At 42.0% G+C, this 18,785-nt stretch overlaps 2 long non-coding RNA genes across 12 annotated transcripts in view; one reads left to right on the forward strand and one right to left on the reverse strand.

Annotated features, from left to right (window-relative positions):
- The window catches only part of LOC110255853 (uncharacterized), a 386,752-nt gene that overhangs the window by 146,147 nt on the left and 221,820 nt on the right, over window positions 1–18,785 (forward strand). The gene's annotated exons all lie outside the window — the stretch shown is intronic.
- Window positions 754–12,022, reverse strand: LOC146398713 (uncharacterized). Its single transcript, XR_014819935.1, has 2 exons — window positions 11,863–12,022; window positions 754–3,208 (listed from the first exon to the last, which is right to left on the reverse strand). It is a non-coding gene; the product is annotated as an uncharacterized LOC146398713 (long non-coding RNA).

Below are 18,785 nucleotides of genomic sequence, written 5' to 3' on the forward strand. Positions count from 1 at the left end.
GAGGTTGCGGGTTCGATCCCTGCCCTTGCTCAGTGGGTTAAAGGATCTGGCGTTGCCGTGAGCTGTGGTGTAGGTTGCAGACGAGGCTCAGATCCCATGTTGCTGTGGCTGTGGTGTAGGCTGGTGGCTACAACTCCAATTAGACCCCTAGCCTGGGAACCTCCATATGCCACGGGAGCAGCCCTAGAAAACGCAAAAAGACAAAAAAAAAAAAAAAAAAAAAAAAAAGAAGATAGTGTTTATAAAATGCTATGAAATATGGGGGAGGAAATATTTCCTCTGCCTGACATACTTGGGGAAACTCTTTTTGGAAGAGGTGGCATTGAAATTAGGGCTGAACTGTCCAGCTGTACCAGCCTTAATGTGCCCAATCTCAATTGAAAGTGAACAGATGTTATCAGTTGGCGAAAAGAGAGAAGAAGGGAATAGTATTTCAGAAAAGAGGAAGAGATAAAAATACATGGTGAGTTCACAGAACAAAGGATAATCTGATACCATTTGAAGGTAGGTGGAAAGGTTGAAATAATATTTCTCATTAACCAAAGGCTTTATTGATCATACCTGTTGTGATTATTTTGTGTGTCAGCAGTCCACACACCTCATTTCTTCTCATTAGTTTTGAACAGGAAGCAGCGCTCATCCCCAGAATCATGGGGTACTTTATTTTTCCTGAGTTAGGTACACAGGAACACAACTCTGACACATCATCAAAAATAAAGACAGCTGGCCATAATCTCACTGGACAACATAGAATTTCTGCCATTCTATTTTATTTTCTAAGTATAAAGAATAAAAGGCAACACATTTCCCAAATAGATATTCTTGACCCTGGAAGAAGTTACATTACTCATCTTTTCTTTCTAACTCATTAGAAACCACACCTCCAGTTCCCATTTGCACTTTCATTTTCACGGATCCCACTGAGAGTTGTACTATTCCATTTGACATTGAACTTCAGAGTTTACGTTGATGGCAGAGTCACAAAATTTTAAAAAATGTACTTAGCCAAATGTAGACAGCCCAGCATAAAGCTGAAGAAGCTTCAGCAGCTCAGCCTTAAGAGAGTTGTGAAAAGCATGATGGCTTTTGAGGACAAGTAGCAAATTTAAAAACAAGACTAAAATCCCATAACATTGCTTTAAGACGTACGAGTACACTGGGGAGCCATTTGCATCCTATTTTTGTGTTTGCATTTTCTGGGCCAGGTGCCTGCAGAATAGCACCTCTGAAGAATAATTAAAACCATTTTCTGTCAGCCTTGCCTTAATTTAACTGACCTATCCATTTTGATTAGATGCAGTTCTCTTACTTTAGGACTTTTGCAAAGGTCAAGGCTCTGCCCAACAATGCTTTTTATTTAAACAAGGCCACAAGATTATTTCTATGGCGTTCCTTCTAACATTCAAAAGTCTCAAGGATTCCCAAATTTTTAAAACATTTTACATTGGAGGGTGTTTTCTTTTTGTTCTACTTCCTGTTGGGTGGGTGTCTTAATTCCTCTTTTTTTAATATCTGCCCCTTAGATAATGTCCATCACCTGCCCCCCAGACCCACTAGCAGCCCATCTCATAAGGCAGGAGTGGAAGGCACTCTGCCTGATTCAATACTGTGGTGTTAATAAATGCTTATTAATCTAATAAAGAAAGAAAAGGGAGCTTCTGATATTTGCATCAGTATTTACTCTATCAATGTTCTAATAAAAATGGAGGCTTTCTCTCTGTCCATTTGTTTATCCCACATCGTCCTTATGGGCTGATGTTTTTTTGGTTAACTTTATATAGCAACTAGCAAATAGTAGCCACTACCAAGGTATGAAACATTGTAATGTTCTGGTGATCAGAACTCATTGGGCTTAATCTAAGCTTAGAGTTTTTTTGGAGTGGCCTGGTGGCCTAGCCGTTAAAGATATGGTATTGTCACTGCTGTGGCATGAGTTCCATCCCTGGCCCAAGACACTTCCACATGCTGTGCCCCCACCTCACTCCCAGAAAAGTTTTTTTTAGGTCATTCTAAGTGAACTTCAAAGCAAGTGTTTATTAGCCTCTGGCAATAAACTAGCAAACATCCTTTGGGTAAAAATCTCTTTTTTTCTCATTTGCATATCTTCATTTGCTCTTTGGGTTTTCACAGAAATACAGCCGTTTTCAGTTCTAGTGATGGTGCTTTTTTGATCCAAGCCATACTTGACTGTACTTGCTTTGAAACCAATGAATTATAAAGGAGGATTTTCCAAACGAGAGTCATCAGTGCCTTCCCTAGGAAATCTTATTTAGGACAGGCTTAGTGTTCAAAAACATTTATCCTTCATAAGAGAAAAGACGTGACACCAAAGTATGCATTTAAACAAAAGAGGTTAGAACTTTTTAAAAGTGAGAAAGTCTGAGAAATAAGCATAAATCTCACAGAGTGGGAAGAGTTTTCCAGAGCAGACCAGGGACAGGCTTCCAGTGACTTTGATATTCGGTTCCTGCCCCTGAGGAAACACCTTCACCTGCAGTGCTGTGTACATACCCGGTCCCCTGCCATTTCGCTGCATTTGTTATTCACCGGAACCTCTCCTTTGCAGTTTTTGTCACCACAGCTGTCTGAAGTTATCTTCCTTATTGGCTCCTTGGTGTTATTCTTTTCCAAATGCATTATTCTTCATTCATCCGGGCTGAGTAGCACTCTTAGCTTGGCTTGGTAAGACACCTCAAGTGGAGATTAACATAAGGAACCTTCAAGCCTTCGAAGGTGGGCTGTGTCGTATTCGTCTCACAAGTACCCTTTCTCTGTCTCTTTAACACTAGTATTTCTGTATTATTACCCTTGGGGTCCATTTTTTTCCATGGTTGATCCATGGTGGAGCAACTCCTGTGCTCTTCTTGAACAAGCATTGACTGGAGCTCTTATTTCATTTCTTGAATGTCACTTACCAACGACATCACGAGGCTAGAACGTATGAAGCTGGACTCACAAAGGTTCAGTAGTTAAGAGAAAGAATGACTCATCAAATTTGCCCGACTTTTCCTGCAACATGAGAATCACAAATCCTCCAGAGATGAATTCAGGAGTTGAAAAATTTCAGGCAGCACACGCTTTCATTACAGAGAGGTTAAAACCGAAGAGATGGTTATCTGAGGGCAGTTTTACCTAAGTTATCTCAAGCACTGGAGCTGGGCTTTGATCAGCGGAGCCTGGAAACCTCCCTTTACTTGATGTCAAGTCCCTGTGGAGGGAGACAGGGAAGATGAGTGTGGTTAGTCACTGGTGTTCCAGTGTGCTGGGTGGAGGGCCAGTCCTGACCTCTGAAAAGCACAGTGGCCATTCCTTGTGTAGCCTTTAAACTATGTAGCTCATCATAACTGTATAACATACTTGGAAGCAAAAGCGACATTTGTGGGAGGGAGAGGCACACGTTTAGGTGATGTGGGAGGGACTGGGGCTCCTTCCTCTAGTGGACTCACTGGGTCTCCTTGCTCTAGTGAACGCACAGGTGTGGTTACCTGCTGATTAGCCACTGGGACCCACTAATGCTGGAAAGATCAAGGGCCACTCGGTCTTCCCCAAACCCGGCTCCCACCTGGGAATTAGTGTAGACTGGTTGGTTTAAAAAAGCTGAACTATGAGTTCCCGTTGTGGCTCAGCAGAAATGAACCCAACCAGTATTCATGACGGTGCGGGTTTGATTCCTGGCTCTGATCAGTGGGTTAAGGATCCAGCATTGCTGTGAGCTGTGATGTAGGTTGCAGACACGGCTTGGGTCTGTCATTGCTGTGGCTGTGGTGTAGGCCGGCAGCTGTAGCTCTGATTTAACCCCTAGCCTGGGAACTTCCATATGCAGCAGATGTGGCCCTGGAAAACAGGGGAAAAAAAAAAAAAACAGCTGAACTAAGCTTGGACCAGTGAAGGCAGTGACGCTTCCTAATTACTCCTCATTGAATATGATTTGGTTGCAGTTCATCTTTCTAAAGTTTAATAAACAAATGAACAATAAGCATTTCCCTGTGCAGTTTGTAAACGTCCATGGCCAAGATAAAGGTAGGTACTATGTAACAGCATAGCACGGAAAAAAACTATTTGAGTTAGTTATCAATGGGACTGGGCATATTATTATGACCAGGTAATTTTTCAAAATAGCACCACCCCCATCCAGGTAAATCCATTACAGAAATGGAATTAGAGGGCAGCCATCTGCTTTGCGACACACCGAAGATTAGTTGGAACAGAAGCAATTTGCTTAATTAAAATGTTTCCATTACAGTTCTGTGTAAACATTCAAATCATACCTGTGTGGGAATCGCTCATTGACAGAACATCCTTCATGCTCTAGATTAATGGGAAAACACTCTCCGTGCTTCAGCTCCACGACAGAAACATAATTTTAACAAGGTGGGAGGAGAATGAAAGCATAAGGCAGGTTGCTGCTTTCCATACTTCCCCCATCTTATTCTAAGGATCTTGAACGTTTATAGGCATCCTTTAATTTCAAGGAAGATGGAAAAATTTCACTTCGTAGTTTTGCAGGTTTGGATATTGAGTTTTTGAATTTGGTATTTACCAAGTACAAGAAACGTTTTTAAGTGTTTTTGTCGTGTGAGGAAAAGGATTTTTTTTCTGTGATGGACATTTCTCACAGTCAGCAAAAGGTCGTCCTAAAAGGTCATCAGACCTTTTAAGGCCAGGTCTAAAAAATAAAAACTAAACCAACGGGGGAAAATATCAAAAAGGTTGCTACTGTGTTAAATACAAATTCCACTGGTTAAAAGTTTTGGCACCAAATCTTGTATTTCCCCCAAGTGTGACCAATGTAATTCTCAGACAACATGTTTAGTATCAGGGACTAACAGCCTCCTTAGAGAATGCTTCTTTAGGTGTGAGCCCTGTAAGCACTCCTGACGCTGGCTCTGGTCAGGCTGCTCTGAGTGGAAGATGTGGGTGCTGGTCCTCCTTGGTCATGGAGTGCTCCCCTCCTCCCACCCCACCCAGGGTAGCATCTTCTCTGGCCCCTGAGATGTCTGTGGGTTTGGTTCCCCCCATCTCTGTCTAAGTCTGGTGGACAAGTTCCTAACTCAGCAGTTTGCAGTGGTCCAATTGGACTGTTGCAGCATGAGGTTGAATGTCGATTCAAGGGCCAGGCACTTTTATTCCGCATTCTACCCCTTGTAGTAGAAAGAATAAGAGGGGAGGAGTGAAAGGTAGATAGATGTGAATTTTTACATTCTCTCCAGAAGGATATTTAAGACCTTTGATCTTGATAGTTCCAAGATATTTACTGCCCTGGGGTTTGTTACAAACTCATCCATTAACACTCCTTTAATCTGCTCAACAACGCAAAGGAATTTTCAGCTCCTAGTTGAGGTTCAACCAAGGTCACAGTAAAAATATTAAAAATCTAGCAATAAATCAGGAGACAATTAAAATATGCTATTTATTAATCTCTTATTTTTACTTATCAATTTACCAAAAAGAATTTTTGACATATTAAATATTAAAGCATACCTAGGACAGAGCAATTAAAATACAAAGAGAACAAAGTTAAAGTAACAGAGAGAGAGAGAGAGAGATGAATCATGTCAAACAACAGATACAGCTTTGAGTTTCTAGAAAGTAAGCTTTAAAAAAGAGGATTGTATTGTATTAGATTAGATTAGATTAGATTTGGTCCAAGTCAAATAAAAGGTTAATGAAACCCCACAATCAAGTAGTGAAACATGGTTGTAACTGACCTAATTTTACAAAGAATGCTTCATGTCTGGATTCTAACAAAAAGAGATAGTTTGCGATATACCTCAATTAAAATAAAATTTAATATTTTGATCATTGAAATTGTACATGTGTGTGACATGAAGGAAACTCTCCGTGTTACATGATCCCTCTATAATCTCTACTTCAGAATATTTGCATTAAGAGCAACTCTCTGTGTTAGTCACCAAACCCCTCACCTGCAGCATGGCACCCTCCAGTTTTCCTTTTTTATTTATTTTTAACATTTTTTTAGAGTTGATTAACACTATTTTGACAATTTTGATCATTTGGCAGGAGAATTTCCTAGCTAAGTCAAACTCCTTCTTGATCCACCCTTAGAGCATCCGTGTTTCTCTCCCTAAAAGTACTTGGCAGAGTTGCAGCTTGTGTGGGATCATTATCTCTATCTTGCACTAAATGCATATAAGTTTGATGAGCATAAAGACCAAATCCACTTTTGTTCAACATAGTTCTTCAGGCACAGGGCTGGCATAATGAGGCATTCAGTACGGATTGGTTGCATGAATGAACTCTTCTAATGAAAGCCTTTTATGCCATCCCTTCGAATCCCAGGACATTACATTAAGTTTCAGCTTGTGTAATGAATTTCCTCTCAGAGAGTGAAGATAATATAATCTAGTCGTTTGGGGGCTTGATGATATCGCTATTCAGGAAGATGGCTTAGGAAAGCTAGAGGAATAGGTAAATCCAATGTCCCTGAGATCGTCCCTTCAAACATCAGGCATCTCTGGTAAGTTTTGGCAAATACTGGCTCATAGGAATTCACAATTATCTGTTCTGGAAATAAGATGTCTGAGCTGTAACTCATTAAGGAAAAAAAAATCAATACCAACATTAAAATGCAACCATGCATTTTCTTCAGTTATTTCTTCATGATTTCCTTGGGAGATTATGTGGTGCAGTGAAAGGAGAGGACTTGGGGACAGGTCAGACCTCAATTCCAGTCCCAGCTCTGTCCCTTTACCTGTGATACTGGGCAGAATCTGCTGCCCAAGATACAGGTATGTTAATTGACACCTGTGACCTCTTGGAATTGTTGTAGAAGTAGGTGATGAAAGATGAAAACTGTCCAGCGCAGTGGGGACATTCACCTTCACCAAAGGTACACTTGAGACTCTGGGGGGAATTTCTGGAGCCAGGATGACTCTGGGCACGTCAATAATAGAGCAATGACAGTTTTCCAGAAGGTTCTCCAATACCATCACATACTAGAGCTCAATAAATAGTTGCTGAATTAAGAGTGAATGACTAAATCAATAAAGTTGGATCTAAAATCTCTTGATGGTCTTTTACTGTGGCTGGAATAGACCTCTAAGATTCATAAACAGGAGTTCATGTTAGCTTTTACTTTATTTTTTGTTATTTTTCTCCAGCTATGGGTTTACTTTTTGAAATCTGGATTTTTGAAAACCCTTGAAGACGAATGAATTCACAAGTGTGTTAAAAGCCCAAATCTGTCTCATCTCCTTTTTGCCTTCTTAGAGGACATCATAAAACAGTCCCTCTATATGTCTGGGCTGCAGTAACACACTCTAAGTTTTATTTGCCCACAATTGAAGCATTTAATGGAAAGAAAAATATCATGTATTTTCACAGTATCATTTTCTGGTAGAATTTTCTATTCTTGGAAGCTAGCAGGCACTCAATGAACTTGGCAAATCAATGAATGAGTGCCTTCTATGTAACTTCATTTAGAACCAAAATTAATCTTATTATAATCTAAGTGGCCTTAACTGCATAGTGACTTCAGTTACTAAAACTAGAACATCCAAAGTTTCCTGGAGGAGAAATCTATGTTTCACCGAGAAGTAAACAATTATCCTTTTGTGTGGGAAACAGATTTTGGCTTTAATAACCTGCCCTCTTCCATCTGCTCCAACTCTGAACTGGATACACAATTTATCATCATGACAGGATGATGTCAGGTTAGAATCACTGGGTAGGAACAGCGTCTGGAGTCCACTGTCTTTTTAAAAAGGCACCAAACCCTTTGTCACTCAGCACAGGTCACTTTCCTAGTTTAGAGAGTCACAGAGTGATGCAGATAGGACAGGTATTCCCTCTAGATCTCAGGAACAGAGTGCCTATTTTAGAAAGAGCTATCGCTGAACACAGAAAATAAAGCAATTAAATCAGCATCTCAGTTCTTCAGTCTTTGAGCAGTTATTCTTGATCACTTACAAGCAGCTCAAACAAATGAAATAATCCAATTTTAGGATTAAAGGTTTTGTATAAAAAGATATTTGAAAAAAAAAAAAGTGGTGTCTGCACCACTGTTTCCAAATCTTTGACAAGAGGTGGGAATTGGGGAAAGTAGGTAGCTTGCCTTGTAGACACTGATTGTGTAGTCTATGAAAAAAATCGCCGATCACAAGCGGGCCTTTCTTAAAATGGAAGACTTTGCACCTTTAAGAAACAGGCTGGAGCCAGCTGGGGAAATGCCAGGTGTTTAGAGGTTTTCCTCGGGACTTTGCAGAGGGGAATCTGTCCTGCAGTGCAGTTGTGACCTTCGCTCACTCATTATGATAAAAGATGAGATGCAATAAGTTCCTTTTTTTTTTTTTTTAAGTCTACTTTGTTTACATTTTTTAGAAAAGAGTATGAAAACCACTGAAGACATGAGACCATTTGAATGGCTCCTTCATGACTGCAGTGGCTCTCAGGTCTGTGGAACTAGTCCCCTGTCACTCTTGCCAGTGTGAACATGCAGTGGTGTCATCCCCCCTGGGTGTTCCGTACGTCGTTATTTTGAAGTTCAGATTCTGCAACTTAAGGATCAGATGGTGGGGTCTGGTCACCCAACCCTTCCATTGCCCCCGAGAGCCCAGTCCCTGTGTGGATCGGCCAGGGGAGACCAGTGCATCTCCCTGCTGTGCAAATAAGCCTCCTGACATTTCTTGCCGGTGCTGTCTCCTCTTGCCCTTTTTCAACTGAACAAGAGTTGAAGGCCTTGCACGGCTGCCATTGGCAGCTCTGTTTCTGCAGAAAGCTTGCCTCCCTGGGCCTCAGTTCTCTCACTTAATGACCTGTGGTCTGGGGAGGGCAGACTGAGTGAGTTTGTAAAGAGCTGTTGGAGGGTCTCCATTGGGGCCTGACATGGGCCTTGTACCCTGAGAGGAGACTCCCCGGGGGGGTGCTGAGGCCCAAAGAAGGGGACACAGTTTGTTGGAGTCATGCCGGGAATGGGGACTCAGGGCTTTTAGTTTCTGTTCTGATTTCTCTCTACTGTCACTATTTTTTTTTTCAAGTTTTAAACTTCCTGAATGATTAACACAGAGAACAAAAACTGATTTTCAAAGGGACTTTTAAAAACTGAACTATAGGTGATTTATAATAGTGTTGTTTCAGGTACACAGCAAAGTGAATCCGTTATACATACATATTCTTTTTAAGATTCTTCTCCATTATGGTTTAAGATTTTGAATATGGTTTTCTGAGCTATACAGTAGGCCCTTGTTGTTTATCTTCTTTATATACACTAGTGTGTAATTGTTAATCCCAAATTTATCTCTAATTTATCCCTAATTTGTCTCTCACCTCTTTTCCCCTTTGGTAACCATAGGTTTGTTTCCTTTGTCTTAGTCTGTTTCTATCTCATAAACAAGTTCATTTTTATCATGTTTTGGATTGCACATATGTGATAGCATGTGGTATTTGTCTTCCTCTGCCTGACTTACTTCACTTAGTATGATAATCTCTAGGTCTATCTATATTTTTGCAAGTGGTATGATTTCATTCTTTTTTTATGGCTGAATAAAGCATTGTATATATATGCACCACATCTTCTTTATCCATTTACCTGTCAGTGGATATTTAGGTTGCTTCCATGTCTTGGCTATTATAAATAGTGCTGCAGTGAACCAGGGCTCATGTATCTCTTTTTTTTTTCTTCTTTTTTTTAGGGTGGCACCTCCAGCATATAGAATTTCCCTGGTTAGGGCTTGAACTGGAGCTGTAGCTGCCAGCCTATGCCACAGCTCACAGCAATGCTGGATCCTTAACCCACTGAGTGAGGCCAGGAATCAAACTCACATCCTCATGGATACTAGTCAGGTTCGTAACCTGCTGAGCCACAGTGGGAACTCCTGGGGCGCACATATCTTTTTGAATTAGTTTTCATCCTTTCCAGATACATGCCCAGGAGTGGGATTGCTGGATCATATGGGAACTCTATTTTTAGTTTTTTAAGGAACCTCCACACTGTTTTCCACAGTGGCTTCACCAGTTTACATTCAAGGGAGATTTTTCTTGTTCTAGGACATATTCACATTACCAAGATTTTATTTATTTTAAAGATAAATGTTAGCAGATAAGCCTCTTTATATCTTTTATTTTCCAACTATAGGTTTGTATTGTACTTAAAGTCATTATCAAACAGTTTATGATCAGATCTAGAATCCGTGTGAACTCTTAAAGGCTGCTTGGTACCATAAGCACCATTCCTGCACCGTCTTAGCAGAGATGTTGAAGAGGAAATCTTACTTTTGCTATAACTCTACATGAGCACAACATCTCACGAACTCCTAAGAAATACTGGAGTTCCTGTTGTGGCTCAGTGGAAGTGAATCTGACTAGCATCCATGGGGACGTAGGTTCAATCCCTGGCCTTGCTCAGTGGGTTAAGAATCCAGCATTGCTGTGAGCTGTGGTGTAGGTTACAGATGCATCTTGGATCCTGAGTTGCCTTGGATCCTAGGCCGGCAGCTGTAGCTCCCATTCGACCCCTAGCCTGGGAACCTCCATATGCTGTGGGTGCAGCCCTAAAAAGACAAAAAAAAAAAAAAAAAAAAAGAGAGAAAGAAATATTAATCATACCGTATGATTTGAACCATTGCCATGACTTGTATATAGGAATGACATGTATAAAGGAATAGAATTTTTATAGGGAGGTAATACTTAATGTTTCTTAGATTTCAGCATACTACATTTTAATTTTTTATCACAAAAGTAAAAAAGAGATTTTAACCAAATAGAAATAACATACCCTATTTATGATAAACTGTCTCAATAAAGTGCATTTGAGTCTAAGAAGCCTAAAATGAAGGATTCATGATGAATCTGAACTTTCAGTGACAGAAAATTCTATTAGGGCTGTTTTCAGTTACAGGATGTGTTATATTCATTCCAGTGTTTGTATGCTATTTTTATTAGTATCTACAAGAAGTTATTTTATATTTCCATGTTGTATCAAAATTTGGAAATAACGATCAGGTTACCCTCATGCAAGATGATTTCATGTTATCATACTTTCCTTTAGATGCTTTTACCATATTGTTCTATAGCACGATAAAACTGTGGATGAATCCAGGGAACTGCAGGTTATCATGGAAAAATATTCATCTGCACTTGCTCCGGGTAAATAAATCTCTCCTCTACCCCCCGCCCGCCCGGATGAAAAAGAGAAATTATCACACACCTCCCCATTTCTAATAACCTCCTTCTAGAATCCTCCTGCTGAGTTTTATTATTTCTTCCCACCAAGGAGAAGGCACAGCTGAATAAGGGGAGGCAGGTCAGTGGACATGGTCGTGCGTTTTCCACAGGGGCGTATGTGTTAGGCTTTGCGCATGGAACCCAGACTGGTGGGAAATTGGAAATTAGATTTATGAGAAAGCAATGCCGGTTCTCAGCTTTCCTCAGCCCATTGTTTTCAGGGAAGTATGTGTTTCTCACGGGCAAAGGAGGGGATCCAGATCAAGATAATGCAGAGAACCAGGAAGTCCGAGATGGGCTTGGTTTCAAAACCGATTCGAACGTACAGGACTCTTAAGCTGATGGGCTGAGGCTGGGCTATTTCAACTGTGACACCAAGGGAAGTCCTAAGAGCTTTAGAAAGTGAGGGGGTGGCTCTGAGACAAATGTTTCAGGACACTGGAACTGCAAGAAAAACTAACTGGGTCTGAGTGAAACAGCCCTCCCCCGCCCCCTTATGGTGGCTTCTGGGCACCATGGGAAGGCCCAGAGGAGTCGTTAGGCTTCTCTAACCCAGGGAAGGAAATCCTACACTCCTGCATTCACCCTCAGAACATGCTTCATTTTATTCCTGGAGAAACCAACTGAAATTTCAGCATAGGCAAGAGGACTGTTTCAAATGCAGAAACATGGAGAAGGTACCTCTTAATCAGGGTTGTTTATCCAGCCTGGGAGCCACGGCCGGTCACGCTGCTCGCTTGGTGCCGTTGGGTCTGCTCTGACGCCTGGATGGACAGGAAGTCCTTAAGATTAAAGATTGTATTTTTATGGGCTCATGCCTGCCTATCCCAAGCTATAAACTGAAGAGAGTTGTAATTGGGAGTCAGTCTCTAGAAAGGATATTACCAGTCATTTGCGTGAGTGTCAGGATGAAAAACAGGAGGAAATCAAGGTGGAGTCTGGGGGAAGGAGCACTAAGTAGAAACCAGCCGGGAACATTGGAAATTAAAGCATTGCTGGGCTGAGGTAGAACGCTCTTATCTGAGATCAGTATGGCATATATAATTAAACCAAAACTGCTAATCAGCACAGAATATGAGGATATTAACAGGGCAAATAAAAGATTGCATCTCACTTTCTGCAGCTGCCTTTCACAAAAGGACTTTTCTTCCTCTTCTTCTTTTTTTTTTTCCAGAAAAAATATCTTGGCAAGTGGAAACAAGTAAATGCTTGAGAAAGTAAAACCGCCTGTGAGTGTAGGAAAAAGCCCGTTGGTTCTGGTTCAGCCCTGCTCCACGTTGTGGCTCTTTCTGCAATTGTTTGGAATTGATGGGACATGTTGAAAGTCCCCTCGCTAGTGGGCGACTTAGGGTTCTGTACTTCACAGTCATGCCACGTGGGTTTTTATATAATATGGTATTTGTCTTTGTCTTTCTGGCTCATTTCACTCAGTATGAGATTCTCTAGTTCCATCCATGTTGCTGCAAATGGCATGATGTTGTTCTTTTTTATGGCTGAGTAGTATTCCATTGTGTATATATACCACCTCTTCCGAATCCAATCATCTGTCGATGGACATTTAGGTTGTTTCCATGTCCTGGCTATTGTGAATAGTGCTGCAATGAACATGCGGGTGCATGTGTCTCTTTTAGGTAGAGTTTTGTCCGGATAGATGCCCAAGAGTGGGATTGCGGGGTCATATAGAAGTTCTATGTATAGCTTTCTAAGGTATCTCCAAACTGTTCTCCATAGTGGCTGTACCAGTTTACATTCCCACCAACAGTGCAGGAGGGTTCTCTTTTCTCCACAGCCCCTCCAGCACTTGTTATTTGTGGATTTATTAATGATGGCCATTCTGACTGGTGTGAGGTGATATCTCATGGTAGTTTTGATTTGCATTTCTCTTATGATCAGTGATGTTGGGCATTTTTTCATGTGTTTGTTGGCCATCTGTATATCTTCTTTGGAGAAATGTCTATTCAGGTCTTTCGCCCATTTTTCCATTGATTGATTGGTCTTTTTGCTGTTGGGTTGTATAAGTTGCTTATATATTCTAGAGATTAAGCCCTTGTCAGTTGCATCATTTGAAACTGTTTTCTCCCATTCTGTAAGTTGTCTTTTTGTTTTCTTTTTGGTTTCTTTGCTGTGCAAAAGCTTTTCAGTTTGATGAGGTCCCATGGGTTTATTTTTGCTCTAATTTCTATTGCTTTGGGAGACTGACCTGAGAAAATATTCATGATGTTGATGTCAGAGAGTGTTTTGCCTATGTTTTCTTCTAGGAGTTTGATGGTGTCCTGTCGTATATTTAAGTCTTTCAGCCATTTTGAGTTTATTGTTGTGCATGGTGTGAGGGTGTGTTCTAGTTTCATTGCTTTGCATGCAGCTGTCCAGGTTTCCCAGCAATGCTTGCTGAATGGTTAGGATGGATTTAAAACTCACAACCTCAGAGGCTAAGTTTTTAGACATGACTGGAGTTTTTGGAATTTTGGAAGTGTGTGTGCACACGTGCGTGTTGGGATGTTTTCTTCAGCACAAAAATGAAACCTCGTTGATGTTGTGCGTGAAGAAAGTCTTAACATTTGATTCATTCTAATTCCCTGTTCATCTGCAAGGAAACCAATACCCACTTAATAACTTTTATTCAGATCAAATCACAACAGTATTAAAATAACCCTTAACGTGGAAAATAATCCAATTAGACAGTTTTCCATTATCAGTAAAGCAACTGCTTATTAATACATAACAGTCATTGTGTGCATTAATTTAATGTTCACTGGCAACTAGAAGGTGAAAAGTTTGGTTTTTAGAAGAGAAAGCCCTTCTAAAAGCAACAGCAGTAGAAGCTTCATGTTTTGGGAGGACAGAAGTATTAGAAATGTTAAAAGTAATATCTGGTGTATAATCAAGTTAGAAAACCTGAAAACAGAGAAAAATGCAAAGAAGAAAATAACGGTCATCCATAATCCCATCCATCAATAACCGCTGTGGACGTTTCAGTTTGCCTCATTTCAGCTCCTTGTCTGTGCTCATATATTACCTTTTAAGTCTCTCTGTGCTGATCTATCAATGCCAGTGTTTTGTGAAAACGGGATCTGTTTTGTAATTTGTTTTACAGACGATAACAAGAATCCTTTCTGATTTCATTATTCTTTCACAATCCACATTATAACTGATTTATGCAATCAGTCTCCTGTGGTTGGCATTTCGTTGGGTTACAGTATTTTAGTAGCAGGAATTTAAGTGGACAGTTGTCCTAATCCCAGGCACTTTGCACTTCCCCACGGCAGCTGTGCTCAAGGGGCGCTGGGTGCGGAAGGCCGTGCCTTTATAACCTTCCCTGGAGTAAATGTCTTCGTGCTCTGCTCCTGTATTTCCACCTGCAGCTCTCTCTAGATGCCCCCCTGAGACCCTCTCTATACCCTTTCTTTTTTTTTTTTTTTGTCTTTTGTTGTTGTTGCTATTTCTTGGGCCGCTCCCGCGGCATATGGAGGTTTCCAGGCTAGGGGTTGAATCGGAGCTGGAGGCACCGGCCTACGCCAGAGCCACAGCAACTCGGGATCCGAGCCGCGTCTGCAACCTACACCACAGCTCATGGCAACGCCAGATCCTTTAACCCACTGAGCAAGGGCAGGGACCGAACCCGCAACCTCATGGTTCCTAGTCGGATTCGTTAACCACTGCGCCACGACGGGAACTCCTCTATACCCTTTCATTGGCTGACATCAAACTGCTAAATTCACTTTCAACTTGACACTGCAGTGAAAAAAAAAAGAAATCTAAACATTTGTCTTGGAGGTTTCCATTTGGATCAGGTGGATTTTGGACGATGGATATTTTTCTCGCCCATTTTAGGCACACAGCTTCCATTCTTAACAACTAAAATAGATCGTCCTTGTGCAGATTTCCTCGGACGCCCTAAATGTAGCTTCCTTCCAGCCTGTAATAGCCAATTTTACACTTATCTGACAGGGCTAAGGCTGCTTACTTTCCTGTTGTTTTTCCTCTTTTTTTGTCTTTATGGAGATAAAATTTGGTAAACAGAAGGTGGACATTTCTTACCCAGGACTGAGACGTCCGGGTGGTTGGGAAAAGGAGGTGTCTTCCTGTGCAGGTGCTGCGGCTGCCTCGCTGTACCTGCAAGTATCTTCCCCAGGTGGGGTCTCCCTCTGGTGCCCAGGCAGACGCAGCGCTTGATGAACTTTCATCCTAATACTTTCAAGGAGGGGAAGGTTTCTCACAGTCCAAGTATGTAACTAATGAAATGGGAAATGGGGTCCCCACTGAGCTGAAAAGCCGGGGGTTCTTTGGTGGCTCATCCACAGACGATCTTTCTGTTGTTCTGTGCTTCCACTGAGAGACACAAACCCAGAAGCAATGCCGAAGGAACCATCCCCTTGCACACTCTTTCCATTCTTTCCGTTGCTTTTTTTTTAGGGCTGCACCTGCAGAATATGGATATTCCCAGGTGGGGGTTGAATCAGAGCTGCAGCTGCCGGCCTATGCCACAATCACCAGCAGTGCGGGATCTGAGCCACAACTGCAACCTAGATCCTTAACCCACTGAGCGAGGCCAGGGGTCAAACCCACATCCTCATGGATACTAGTCGGGTTCTTAACCCATTGAGGCACAATAAGAACTCCCACTTTTTTTTTTCCCAAAGAAAGAGAAAATAAATCATCCTTCTGGTTGCTTCCCCGTGATTCTCTTTCTTCAAAGCCAAGCTCATGAGTGAAGTGGTTTGTCGTAGTGCCCACGAACAGGGTCGAGTGCCAGCTCGTTTAGGCTCTGAGGACTAGTCCTATGTGAAACCTGTGACCTCATAAAATGAGTTCTCACAGGTGTCGACACATCCGTGTGGATGGCGCCAAGAATCTGAATCTACAGCCCAAATCTGAGATTTTTGCCAGGGCCACTGCAAAATAGAAACAAAAAGAAAAGAAAAGAAAAAGCCCAGTGATAAAAGGCAGGTTGAATTTTGTTCACCTGAATGTAGTAAATTAAACAAAGTAAGCTAGAGGGATCAGAGCCAAAAACAAAACCCAAAAAACTACAGAAACTAACATGTTAACACTCCCCCAGCAACCATGATTGACACTTAATAGTTAAGCCAGTCCATTTGTTTGTTTGTTTTGAGTGTTCAATCACAGATAATTTTATTTTCTCCATTCTTTAAAAAATGTTTTATTGGAATATAGTTGATTTACAAGGTTGTGATAATTTCTGCTGTACAACAAAGTGATTCAGTTGTACATATACACACACCCATTCTTTTTCAGACTCTTCTCCCATATAGATGATCAGAAAACATTGACTAGTTCCCTGTGCTGTACAGCAGTCCCCGTTCACCTCCATTCCCTAAACCTCAGTGAGCACGTGCAAATCCCAAACCCCCAGCCCACACCCCTCCACCTGTCCCCATTCATAACCATAAGTTTGTTTTTGAAGTCTGTGAGTCTGTTTCTGTTTGTAAATAAGTTCATTTGTATCTTTTTTTTTTTTTTTTTGGTTCCACATGTAAGTGCTTGTCTTCCTCCGACCTCGTTCACTTCGTATGATCATCTCTAGGTCCCTCCACCTTGCTGGCCGAATTCCCACACATGGAAATCTCACAATTGGGCCTGCCTGGCAGCTTGGGGGTGAGTGTGAGGAGCGTGGAGGCCTGAGGAGACTATTGAAGGGGCAGCTGTTTGCACCCTCTCTTCTGACCCACCCGGCCTCGGGCTGGCTCCGCTCAAAGCCCTGTTTCTATCCCCTCCCAGCCACTTACTGTTCAAGAAATAGAAGCTGGGCATGTGCTGGTTTCAAGGACTTTAAGAAGCAGATGCTAGTGTTCCCAGCGTGGCACAGTGGAAACCAGTCCAACTAGGAACCATGAGGTTGTGGGTTTGATTCCTGGCCTCACTCAGTGGGTTAATGATCCGGCATTGCCATGAGCTGTGGTTTAAGTCACAGATGCGGCTTGGATCTGGTGTTACTGTGGCTGTGGTATAGGCTGGCGGCTACAGCTCCAATTAGACTCCTAGCCTGGGAGCCTCTATATGCCGTGGGTATGGCCCTAAAAAGACAAAAAGGCAGATGCTGCAATTACTTCCTGGAGCAGCAGCGAGATGGGCTTGGCGTGGTGGTGGTTTTCAGACCTGTGGTCCATCCAGGGGCGACTCGTCCTGCTGTTGGTCCTTTGAGGTCTCCAGCGCTAACTGACCGTCTTCCAGCTCTTGTCACACAGATGGCGCTGGGCTTGCTGTGCTTGTATTTTATATGGTTGAGACTTTCGTACCAAAAGATTGAACTGTGAATGTTGGTAAAATGAAAGACTAGTTTCATCCTATTTATAAAAAATTTTTGTAAAAGTATAGTTGAGTTACAATGTTATGTCAATTTCTGCTGTAGAGCAAAGTGAATTGGATATATATACACACACACACACATTCTTTTAAAAATATTATTTCCCATTGCAGTCTGTCCCAGGAGACTGGATATAGTTCCCTGTGCTGTACCGCAGCACCTTGTTTTTTATCCATTCTAAATGTAATAATTTGCATCTACTAACCCCAAACTCCTCATCTGCTCTCCATGTCTGTGAGTCTGTTTCTATTTTGTAGACAGATTCATTTGTGACCTATTTTAGATTCCACATATAAGTGATATCATATAGTTTCATCCTATTTTATCTACCGTTGTTAAAAAGAAACAAGACGCCCACACAGACTCAGAATTAAGCTGATATTAAAATATTCCCTGTACATAACATTCGTAGATGTATATGTATGCAGCTGTAAGTGTACACAGCAGATCCATGAAGGAGATTTAAAACTTAGACTTGTTTCTGTGATAAATTGCTTACCTCTGTATAGAGCAGGTACAATATCAACAGGAAGAGTTCGATATTATTTCCTTATTTTAAAAAATGAAGTTTGCATGGTTGTCTTATTCTAATAGAATATTAGGGGAGTTCCCACTGTGGTGCAGTAAGTTAAGGATCTGGCCTCGGTAGGTTAAAGATCCAGCGTTGCTGCAGCCATGGCATAGGTCGAGAAGCTTCGGCTCAGATTTGATCCCTGGCCAGAGAACTTCCATATGCTGCAGGGGTGGCTGAAAAAGAAAAAAAGAACATTAGAGCAGCAGTTTTCAGCATTGTACATGTGAGTCATGGACAGACAGGTTTGTGAGGAACACGGGGCCTCAAACAGGACAGCCTCGTATGGTCCTGGATGTTCGTTTCACAAGCGTGCCTGAGGGGTGGCTGGGACCACCTTGGAGAAGCCCGGCCATGGGAGCCCAGGGGCAGTTCTCTGCCTGTCCTTTCCTCTCTGGGGATCTGCTGTTCCCATCCAGTCTGGCCGCCTGTCTTGTGCTCCCGGACTTTGCACTCTTGGCCCAGCCAGCTCTTCTGGGGACTCAAGCTAACCCTCAGGCTGCACTCCTTCCTTTGATTAGATGATGCTTTTCTGTCCATGCCTCTGGGGAAGCACTTAGAGCCCTTTCCACCCTTCTTGTTTGTCTGTGTTCTCCAACCCGTCCTACTTGAGGGCAGTGACTTCTTCCATCATTGCAGGGCTGCCCACAACCTCACATGGTCACTGGCAATAGCAGCGGCTTCCATAAAGCGACAAAGGACAGACCC

This window comes from Sus scrofa, chromosome 11 (genome assembly GCF_054392235.1).
Source record: "Sus scrofa isolate SSC_HxYL_T2T_F1_AM1 chromosome 11, Sscrofa_HxYL_maternal_Yorkshire_Landrace_v2.0, whole genome shotgun sequence".
Taxonomy (NCBI): domain Eukaryota; kingdom Metazoa; phylum Chordata; class Mammalia; order Artiodactyla; family Suidae; genus Sus; species Sus scrofa.